We start from the raw sequence: 11,839 nt of genomic DNA, 5'->3' as shown, positions 1-11,839 counted from the left end.
TCGTGGAATTCAGGGATACAAAGGTTAAACCAACTGATATCTACATGTTAATGTAACTTAGAGGAGCAGGGAAAGGAGATGATGCTTTTGGTTTTAACCCCATATGTACTGGATTTAACGTAGGGGAACTGATATCAGGGCCTGCATCACAGTGAAAGCATTACAAAGTCTTCGCCAAGGGGTGGCTGGTCTCCTCGGGTGGCAGAAGGGTGCTGGATTCTAATAGCAAGAGAGGTGCAGTACCACCTGGAGGTTCAAGGTCCTCGTCTTCACCAGAATCCACCCAAAGATCTCCCTTCCGATTCTTAGGGCTCCACTCTTTCCCAATGTCATAACTTCCAGTAAAATGCCTCGAGAGGCTGTGACATCAACTTGTGTCGTTCTTCAACAGTTTGAAGGGTAAGATTTGGGGAAAACACAGAGAAGGGAGCTCTTTTACAGCTTGCGGCTCAGACCACTGGCTTTTGACTGTAAATCAGAACAGCTTACGAAACCATAACCAACCTGGAGCCCTTGGGACTCTGTGTGCAGGAAATCCCTGCCCAGCCCACGAGCCCTGCACAACCAGCACTTCCAAGGCTCCAGCTCCCCAGGGTACTCTCCGGGCCCCTTGGAGCCTCTTTCTGCAAGCCCTGCTTTTATTACTCTGAGAATGTTTCTTGCTCTAAGCCCTCTTTTTGGATCATTCACCTTGTTTATGTCCTTGTTATTGTTTTCTGTCTCCACCCTACCAAGAGTCATCTGAGACAACACTGGAGGCCCCTCGCCCTTGAGGGAATCCTCATGTGGCTTCTCTTAGAGATTTGTAATGAATTTCTCTTAGAAACTCAGAGAAGTTCCATAATGTTTTAAAAAACACACCTTTTTAATGTTGTCAGTTCATGTTTTGTTTGATATGGTGCTTTCAAAAGGCAGCATAAAGTTGTGGCACTTTTAGGAAGCAAGGTAGTGAAATGGACAGGCCCTGTGTGAGCAAACTAGAGACAGGGAAAGACACAACTATGCTCCTTTGAAAAGGAGGTACAGAGTCATTCAGAGAGCAGAGGGAGGGGAAAGTTTCCAAAATTGTCTGTTTCAGAGAAGCAGTGATGGTTAGATGTGAGAAGCTAAGCACCAGGCTGGCATTCAGAACTCAACGATGTCCAGGAAGTTGTTCAGACCCACATCATGACAACAGTTGAAATAAGCTGAAATAAGCGGGGGCATATGGAGGGAAGCCCTTGAGACAGGCTCAAGGTCAAGAGAAGAAGCAAGTTTAGAGAAGCAGAGCCCCGTCACTCTCCTCCTTCTAGCCTTACTTTGTTGGGTTTATTTTGCTTATAAACAGAAAGTAAACACAGGCTGTTATGAAAGAAGCTTTTTGCCCCTGAGGTATGAAGTTGTGGGAGATCAAGATTTGGCCACTCTGAAATATATCTCTTTACCTTGATTGTTTTCTCTGATGGACATTTGACCTCCCCCGCTAACTGCCTAAAGAATTTGACATAGTAACTCCTTCCTGGAACAGATTTGCTATCTGATGGCTGTAATATAATGTAAAATAGAGGTTACAATAGAAAAGGCACCAACAAGCCCATCTTATCAGAAGTTCTGTCTCTCTGGCCACATTCTCTGGATGGCCCTGTGAGGAGTTGCCAGACAAACATTTACATTTACAAGGGAAATCTCCATTTGTAAAGGTGTCTCCCTCTCTGTATTGGGAAGAGGGGGGATGGCCTCATTTCTAGAGGCTTATCAATGTGGAAGGTGAGGCCTTAAATCTGCATAATAACCTTACTCTTGTTTACTGTGCTTTAGTGGTAATCTCCCGTAACTGACTCCCCCCACCCCCAACATCCTCCTTTGTCTTTAGCTGAAGATGGTATTTAAGAGGAGAATTTCTGCTATTGTGTTGAGAAACGCAGTGTCCCTGGTTTCTCCCATGTATACAAGTTATTAAACTTGGTGTTATTTTCTCCTGCTAACCTGTCTTGTTAATTATTTGGCCAGCCATAAGAACCTTAAGGGAAAGGGCAGAGGGGGATTCTCCCTCTTCCCGCACAGTTTTGGCATAGCTGGCAGGATCCCCACTGGCTGGCAAGTTGCCTTCTCTGGCTGGAAGAACTGCCTTCTCCTTGGGCTACTGCAGGTGATGAGATACGGGAACACCTGAAGAAAGCCAGCAAAAGGTAAGATTTCTTACCACGTCAGGCTCCTGGAATCTCCAACTGCGGGGTCTGGTGGAAGCAAGCGGTGAGAATTTTTTTCTTTCTAAACTTAGATTGGCAGGAGAAAATATTTGGGAAATTAGTTTCTTGTGCTTTTAGTGACTCTAGTAAATTATTGGTAGAGTACTCTTGGTTTTGATCTTGATCCCTTTTCCTCCCAGATAGTCTCTGTCTTGTTCTGTGTCCTGAGAACTTGGCTTTGTGACCAGTGAGAATATTCTCCTTGGTCTCCACCATACGGAAGGTGCATTTACCAGAGTGCACCTTAGTGGCCAGTCGAGTAGACTGGGGTTCCGAACTGTCTTTATCCGGCTGTGCCAAGCTCTCAGGGGAGTTTGTCATAAAGGGCCCGGTCCATAAGGGCTTTTGTCGTCTTAACCTTCATTGCTTGTTAGTGCTGGAAAAATCCCATTCCAGTAGCGCCTGCCCGGTGTCACAGATTAGCAGGTCTGTGACTGGAGGCGTCCCACACTACTGTGGGAGACCGGAGACACCATTTTCACTACCCATCCTTACCACCTGTGCAACGAAGGTCTTTACTTTCTCTGAATATCTTTGGGAGTGAATTCTGTGGATCATGGGGGCTACATCATTTACACCCTCACCAGGGACACTTCTTGTGTCCATGGTAAAGATTTATTCTAAGCGTGGCAAGTTACCTCAGGGTCTTTCCTTAAAAAGGCTTATTGGATCGAGTCACTATTGGAATAAATATACAAATGAAGATCCTACTCGTCAATGGCCAGACGACAGATCCTTTGAATTGGGAAAACTTCTAAATTGGGGAAAGAAAAAAATGTTTTGAGAGCTCTCACATAATTAATTAATTGGTACCTAAGAAAAGGCCAGAAAAAGAAGGGAAAAATTTGACTAGCCTTAAGACCCTGACTCAGGTTACAATTGAATTGAGAACATGTAAAAGTGTAAGTGTTGATAAGATTATAAAGGTTGGAATGTTTGAACTAATTTTATATAAAGAGGTTACATCAACTTTGCCTGAGTATGTTTTAAAATGTCTGACTGGGAATGCTTCCCTTGTCCAAAATTATAAGACCAAGACCTATTGATAAAAGTCTTAATGAAAACTATGTCTAGAGGTATAAGAGGTGATGAAATTTACATGAAATTTTGTAGAAAAACTGATGTTATTTCTATTACAGAACTGGTTAACAAAAATAGTAATTTAAATGATGGCTAATTTTATCTAATGTCTTATAAAGTCTTGTAGGCAATCTAAATAATTTATTGGGAATAAGTAACTAAATAGATGTGAAAAAAATGAAGGTTGGGTGAACTTTAAACAATAATTATGTGTTATGGTGGTTACAGTTTCCAAACTTTTTTTGGTGACAAAACTTTAGTGTTTTGCTAAATTTTATGATAAAAATTCACTGAGTATCTACATCATTTCCAAATAAGATAAGATATTAGACATTGATTGCTAAATGTATGTTTGTCTACTTTTGGCTTTTCATTACAGGAAAACTAAAAGGTGTTTTGGGTCTATTAGTAAACATCTCTTGTGTTTTATTAAAAGATTGTACTATAAAGTAACATGTTTCTAGAAATTCTGAAGTGTTTATAAATTTATCAAGCCATGAAATGCTACTGTAAAAAAAAGTTTATAATTACTTAGTTTTTACTTACCAATTAAGGTTTCTAAGGGTTAAAATTCCTAATTAGTATATGTGATTGAAGCTACTAAAAATTAAGAAGAATATGTCTGTGTACAAGGAAAGTAAGATGTATAAAGAAGGTACAAAGAATGGAAATAGTTTGTTTGGTTGATTAAGAAAGATAAATTTGTCCTCAAGTACTAGGAGGGAAAAGAAAGACATGGGACAAATTCTGAATGTAAAAAGAAAGTTATAGAAGGTTTGTGGAAGAGGAATTCTGGAAAAGGAGTTTTATGCATGGTCAAGTTGGCTAAGATTAAAATGAATTTAATTAAGTAAATGAGTTTTAATATCAGAAGTGAGCTGGTACAAAATTATAATTTGGTCTTATTTCTCTTAAAAGGATAATTTTCTTGAACTTGATAAAGAGGTTATAAAAGATTTTTCTTTACCTTTGAATAAGTCTACCTAAAAGACAGAAAATCTATGTTTTGTTAAAATAATTTCCTGTGTTCAAAAGACTGAGGTCTCTCTATTAAGGCTTTCTGGACTGTTAATGCTCTGTTTGCCTTGACTTTTTATATTTTTGACAAGCTCCCCAAAATTCATATCTTAAATAAAGTCTTTTTTTCACTTTTTTTTCTTTGAGAATTTTCAAACGGCCCTGGAACTTCTCAAAGAAATTTGCTCTCTTCCTATAAGGAGGAAGATACTAAACTTATTAGGCTTATTCAGTATGTTAAACTACATGGGAAGCATTGTCAGACAAGTGATGATAAACCTTCTTAGGTGGTATTAAGTGGGTGAATGTTATTGATATAGGTGTTTTAAAATTGTATAACATTACTGAAATTCTGATCTGTCCTGGTTATCTGTCATAATTCAGGTTATTATTTAAAGTGTTGTATGTCACAAAATTAACCAAATTTCTTTGTCAATTGCCATTTTGAGGTCTTGTTGTTTACAGACATTTCTTTGCTCTAATGCTTTTGCAAAATGTTTCAACTTCAGAAAAATTCATGGAAAGGACTCTGACATTTACACTGGAGTACAGGCTTCTGATAAACTTTCTGATCATAAAACTGAACTTGGTAGGAAATTACAGAACTCTGATGGAGAGACTGATGACTTCATGAAGCTGCTAACAAAAAGATTGAGATCAAGAATGGATTACACAGGACTGAATGAACTGATAAGGATGATTATAATTTTTATGATTTTTCATTTGAAGTACTGCTGAATTTTTAATGCTTTGTTTTGTTCAGATTTAAGGAAAACTTTTTCTCTTTTCTCCTGAGCTAGCTATGACTTATAGCAATTTGGTAAATGATACTTTTGTAAGCAAAATTAAAATATTTATCTTTTTCTCTCTACCTGATCCCTCCAGAATTTGGAAACTTTTAGTGAGTGAGTATTGTTGTTTTCATGGCAATATAGTTATTTGCATAAGTTCAATAAGAATCTGTTCTCCTTATAACAGGACACAACTGGAAACACTGGTTATATTACCAAGGCTGTGACTGGAACATCATACTTGTGATATAATCATACAGCTTTTGAGGAATGAAGATTGGACTTTATGGAAAAAAGCCACGTGGAAATATTGGCCTGGTACCTTATGTTCCAAGCAACACTTACCAGGATAAGTAAAGAATGTCACTTATCTGGCAGGTACAAGGAACCTTGAAATATTTTGGGGAACCTCAGAAGAGAGGAATTCACCCAAATCTGTAGGTATTGCAGGCGAAGTCTGATAACAAAATCCTTGGCTTGGCTTTCCTGGCCTCGAGAGGCCTTTGAAGTTCAATCTGAGATTCCTCATAAGAAGTTCCAGCAAAGCAGATTTAAAAGAGCTTATGTGATCAATGGCTATTCTTGCTGTACTTATGTAAATAATTGGGCCAAGTTTATTAAAACTAAACTTCTTTTACAAACTAGTTAGTCTAAATTTGGCTATCTTTGATTAAAATGAGGATGATTTTAGAGAGAAAAATTATATTTCAGTAAAAACTATAGTATACATTTGTGGATATTAGATCCTAGTTTTGTTAATTGTCTTTTGAGGTTTTTGTTTTATATCTATTGACTGGACTGGATCCTGATTTCTTCTAGTCTCCTGAAATATCTGGCTACAGATGCCCAAACTAACGTTTTTGATTTTTTCCATCATTTTCATTTGGCATCACTGAGAACTGAACCTGCCCTTTATCCTGAAGCCTTACAAACTGAAGCCGATGGACTTGATATAAACTAGAGAGATTACCTGATGACATCATCAGGGACTTTTAAACTGCAAAAGATACTTGGATGCTGACATCTAAAAATCTTAACTGGCTGTCCTCTGAACTCAAAAACTGGTTTACAATTTGCTCCAACCATTAACCTTGTTTTCTTTTGTTTCCATAGAAATGCTTCTTATTAAATACTTGATTGCTTGTTTCTACAATATATAAAGCCTAACTTTGGGAGCCCACCTGCATCACCACCTTCTAAAATGAACTTAATTGAACTGATCTATTATCGGGACTAAGAAATGTGTTCAGTGACATGAAACAATCTACCAACTCAGCTTCTGGACTATGAAACTTCTTTAAGTTTCAAAAGGACTGTGAAACTTTTAGTTTCAAAGGCGGGACTGTGGGAGATCAAGATTTGGCCACCCTGAAATATATCTCTTACCTTGCTTGTTTTCTCTGATGGACATTTGACTTCCCCCACTAACTGCCTAAAGAATTTGACATAGTAACTCCTTCCTTTAACAGATTTTCTATCTGATGGCTGTAATATAACGTAAAATAGATGTTACAACAGAAAAGGCACCAACAAGCTGTCTCTCTGGCCATATTCTCTGGATGGCCCTGTGAGGAGTTGCCAGACAAACATTTACAAGGGAAATCTCCATTTGTAAAGGTATCTCCCTCTCTGTATTGGGAAGAGGGGAGATGACCTCATTTCTAGAAACTTATCAATGTGGAAGGTGAGGCCTTAAATCTGCATATAACCTTACTCTTGTTTACTGTGCTTTAGTGGTAATCTCCCGTAACTGACACCCCCCACCCCCAACATCCTCCTTTGTCTTTAGCTGAAGGTGGTATTTAAGAGGAGAATTTCTGCTATTGTGTTGAGAAACGCAATGTCCCTGGTTTCTCGCATGTATACATGTTATTAAACTTGGTATTATTTTCTCCTGCTAACCTGTCTTGTTAATTATTTGGCCAGCCATAAGAACCTTAAGGGAAAGGGCAGAGGGGGATTCTCCCTCTTCCCCCACAAAGTGCACATCTTCCCTGGGCCACCCTCAACCAGCAACTGGGAGAGCAGCACCTCTCTCGTTCCCAAGAGGGACGAGCCCACTCAGTAGTTGTCCTACCTGGAAACCCACACCCTTGATAATAATGGCTGATTTCTGAGCATCCACCCTCTGCCAGCCACCACCCACAGTGCCTGAGGCACCCTACCCGGCAGGCTGGCTGAGCAGGCGGCGCTCTGTCTTCTTGTTTCAGCTCAGATTGTGACTGTGTCCTTTCTGCAGTCCATTTAATGAAGGATTTTTTGCAATTTTCTGCCCTTTCTTGGTGTTTTCACTGTTTAAAATGGTCCCCAAGCAAGCACAGAACTGCTGTGTTGCAGCTGTGATGTGCCTCCAGGAGAAAAGATGTGTTAGAGGAGCTTTGTTCAGGATGAATTGAGTTCAATGTTATTGAACAGACAATATGTATTAAACAGTGCATCTTTAAACAAAAACACTCACAAAACAAGGTTTCATATTGATCGGTTGACGAAAATGTTGTGAGCAGAGGCTGGAGGGAACCTAAGCCCGTGTCTCCTCCTGGTTCAGCCTTCACGAATTCCATGTTCACGGCGGCTTTACAGCGCACATGTACCATAAATCACGAGAATCAACTGTATCTGCCTCCGTTTTCCTCCAGAGAAGCAAAATGACACCCTGCCCTTTGGTGGAAGAGAAAACAGCAACACTGCGGCCCACACAGTGCACACCAGTGAGGAGGGCGCCCTGGGCCTCCTGCTGGTCTTGTCAACCACTAGGGGCCTAGAGAAACTCAAAGGTGGGTTTGGAAGCAATTAACTGTTTTTCCAAGTTTTCTTTTCCTTTTGCATGTTAAGATGTAACTACCAGCCGACCTGAAACTGACCAAGTGAGGCACTCAAGGGAGATGTAACCACCAGCCATCCTGAAACTGACCAAGCCTCACCACAAGAGCTGTACCCATGACCTTTGCCTTATTTTTAATGCAAAGATCTCTCCAGGAGGAGCTTAGGCCTTATTATGTGGAAGCATGTTCTCCAACTGAGCCTGTGCAAGTGAATACCCACCTCTCCCTTTTGAATATTCATTCCCCATCCAAATAAAATTTCCTCCTTCCCTTTGTTCCGGGACGCCATGACTTTGGAAGTGATTCCTCATGGTCTCCTATTTGCTGCAAATACAGTTTACTTTGTGAGACAACTTCCACTGGTGTAGAGTCTTATTTAACTCACCAGGAGGCGAGCACACTTGATTTGGTATCAGTCTCACGTCATTTTCCTTTGTGTTTCTAGTCTTCTCTCCAATCGTTTCCTCCTGCTTTCTCAGGATATCCAGAATTAAGTCTCACAAGCTGTTTTAATCAGATTCCTCCTGCCTTAATGGAAAAAGAGCAAAACATTTGGAATTGCTGGCTTCTTGGCCGTATTCTTAACTTTTTATTAGAAGAGGAATACAGGTATTTTTAGGAGGAAAAAAATCATCATTTTAAAATTTGGTTTATACACACTATATGCCAGATTCCCAAATTAAAAAACAAACACACGTTTATCATATAAAGTAGAGAAGGGGAAGAAGAATTAATATTTAATTTTCAAAAATCACACAGAGATGTTATTGTCTCCTTTTCCAGATGAGGAAACTGCAGCTCAGAGGGGTTAAGGAGGCGCCCGATTCACACCAGCAACAGTGTGCAGAGACAGGCCATCTGACCCTGCGCTCTTGTCTTCTCCTTTTTCCACAGGAGTGCCCACGAGTATCAACAGCCGTCCAGCAGCCCCAGACTTCAGCACCAAGCTGGCACAGCAGAGTGCAAATCTGCCAACAACTGGCTGCAAACTGAAGGAGGGGGTGGAAGGAGCAGGAAACCATCGGAAGCCCCAGCGTCAGCAAGTTTGCATTAAAATCTTCTAAATCTCATCTTTGGTCATCTTCTTCCTCCATTTCTCATTTATCTTCAGTTTCTGGGTTTTGTACAAGTTCACAGCCACTGCTAAATGATCCTGGGACTTCATCTACCAAATCCTGTCTCCTTCTCCTTCTCCTTCTCCTCTCCCTTCGAGATGCTTTCTCCTCCTCTGGCTGTGTATATTCTTTCTATCATGATGCAGTCTTCCAGAATTACCCATGGTGATTAAAACAGCTTTAATTTCCTGGACACTTCCCTCTCCACTCTTGCCTTTTTCACTGTCCTTCTCTTTCATAAAGTGCTGGTTCCAAGCAGCTGAAAATGGAGGTGATTTTTGTTCATTTATGTACCAGAACACACTTTGAGTTTGTTTTAAAAAACCACGAGAAAACTGATTTCTGAACGGTTTAGGGGAAAAGTTTATGACTATGTTTTAAAATAAGATACAGGGGTGGTTCCCTCTGAGCATTCAGACTCTGAGCCCCAGCTAGGTGGGCGGCTTTCCTCGAGACAGTCTCCTGGATGCGCTCATGTTCACACCTGCTCTGCAGAGCACACGGCCGGAGGAAGATGGACATGGAGTGCAGGAGCCTTTGATATTAGTCATTCACAAAAATTCAAACCATACATTTTGTATAGAAAACAAGGCAAAACTGTGTAATACTTAATTCAGAATTTCTCCTTTATCATAACTGTCATGTCTTAGTAAATTTTACTCCTTTCATATAAAAGCAGAATGCTCACCATTCTTCAAACAGGTACAAAGCTTAAAACTTAGCCTCTGGGGTAAAAACACCCCCATATCTATCTCCAACACCACATGGTCATACACAGCTTGTTTGCACATGCAGTATAATCTTTATACATGTTAAGTCCATTTATTTATTTTTGCCTCAGTGATTTTCTCCTATCCTCCTTGGTTTTATCATCCTTTATCTAATTCCAAATTATAAAATCAAGAAGTAAAAATTTGTCTAGCCTTGCCCTGGCATACTGCTAATACTCAAAAATAACAATTACGAACTGACGAGATGTGCCCCGTGTACACTGGGGTTTGTACTACGATTCCTAGCCATTCTGGAGCACACCTGCCCAATGGCAGCTGCACAGTGTGGCTGTGAGCAGCAGCCGACAGTTGAGGATGAATTCCTATTCCCGTTTTTATGTTATAGGATAATGCCCGCTGAGTGGACAGGCTGTGCCAGACCAGAATTATATGCTACAAAGAAGACCTGGGGCTTTCTTTCTCTTTTCTGCTAAGTAAACAATAACCATGCATCCAACTGTCAATTTAAAACATGCCAGAGCCTTGCTCCATCCTGTCATAAGAGCTGATTTTGTCCTGGACATCAACTCCCCTCACTCAGAAGATGCAGTGGAATTCCATCACAACAGGAGTCAGAAGACCCCCAGGGACGGGCGAGAGGAAAACACGCCTGCCTTTTGTCTCAGACACACCCGTCCTGCTCCACTCCACTCACTCTTTTACGATCAGTAAGGACCCCCTGTCCTTGATTTCTTTGTCCGGTCCTAGCAACTCCTCCCTCTACTCAGCCAGTCAAAACAGGGCTGAGTTTCCTGGACAGTGTGGGAGGGGGCCCATCCTTCTAGCACCCTGTCCTCTGGCAGTGGAGGGTGGACGGGGCACAAGTGATGCTCACGCAGGGAGGAATGACACGGCCTCGGTGCTAACAAGGACCGGCCCCACAGTCCACCAGACCAAGTGTCCCGGCACACATTCACCCAACATACTTTATTTCCTCCTATGATGTAAAGGCAGGGTGGGGGGCTGGTTTGGAGGGGCCTGCCTTGTCCGTGGGGGCATAAGGAGAATTACAACCCTGGGATAAACAGCGTCCTTTGACGTCCTCCACGATGGGTCCCACGTCCACCTCTAGCATCGCCTCTGTTCTCCACAGCCCTCATTCCCAGGAGGTGGTGGCTACTCCAGGCCTCACTCTGCCCACGAGGTTGGACGTAGACCAGAGGATGCCAATCGCAGGCCAAGGCATGTCTCTGTGAAAGCTGTTGTTCTAAAGCTGAAACTGCTCACAGATGGGCTCCTGAAAGGCATCCTTGATCTTTATTAACCCAAAATAAGGAAAAAATGCAATCCATGCCACTTAAAGGAAGCAAGCACACAATGCCTAGGAACTAAGACATCGGGAAAACTTCACTCATGAACAAAGGAGAAAATCTGAGGTCATCAAGAAAAATCACTGAAAATCTATGAAAAGCTAAATGTTCCAGTTTTCTTTAAGACACCTATTCCAAACATATACTGGAATATTTCAAAAGTAATAGTTTGTGTCAAAATCATACATTTTATTTTTCAGACAATAAACAATAAAAAGACAGATGCCTGAGTATGATCGATTCTGCTTTGGAATAATTTTTTTTTTCTTTTTGTGAGGAAGATCAGCCCTGAGCTAACATCTGATGCCAATCCTTCTTTTTTTTCTGAGGAAGACTGGCCCTGAGTTAACATCGTGCCCATCTTCCTCTACTTTATATGGGACGCTGCCACAGCAGGGCTCCACAAGCAGTGCGTCAGTGCCAGCCCAGGATCCGAACCGGCGAACCCCAGGCCGCCACAGCTGAGCCCTGCGCACTTAACCGCTTGCCCCACCAGGCCGGCCCCTGGAATAATTTTTATTGACATTCATACCACGAAGCTTTCATCTGTAAAGACTGGTCGTGGATCATATGATGGCTAGGCTGCTGGACCCAAATCTAAACGGAAGTAGGAGCTGTGTGGCTTTCCAACAGACAGCCTGGCTCACAAGAGCAAGGGGCACACGCCCAGTCCAAGGAGGGCCGGGGGCCGGGGGCCAGGGCAACA

The 11,839-nt window shown here is 41.5% G+C and overlaps 1 long non-coding RNA gene across 1 annotated transcript; it reads left to right on the top strand.

Annotated features, from left to right (window-relative positions):
- The first annotated feature begins 1,845 nt into the window (after positions 1–1,845).
- Positions 1,846–7,017, top strand: LOC147915338 (uncharacterized). Its single transcript, XR_015554340.1, has 2 exons — positions 1,846–2,168; positions 6,230–7,017. It is a non-coding gene; the product is annotated as an uncharacterized LOC147915338 (long non-coding RNA).
- The last annotated feature ends 4,822 nt before the right edge of the window (positions 7,018–11,839 follow it).

This window comes from Ceratotherium simum, chromosome 14, assembly GCF_057802395.1.
Source record: "Ceratotherium simum simum isolate JZ-2026a chromosome 14, ASM5780239v1, whole genome shotgun sequence".
Classification (NCBI taxonomy): Eukaryota; Metazoa; Chordata; class Mammalia; order Perissodactyla; family Rhinocerotidae; genus Ceratotherium; species Ceratotherium simum.
This window is presented reverse-complemented; position numbering and strand designations above follow the sequence as displayed.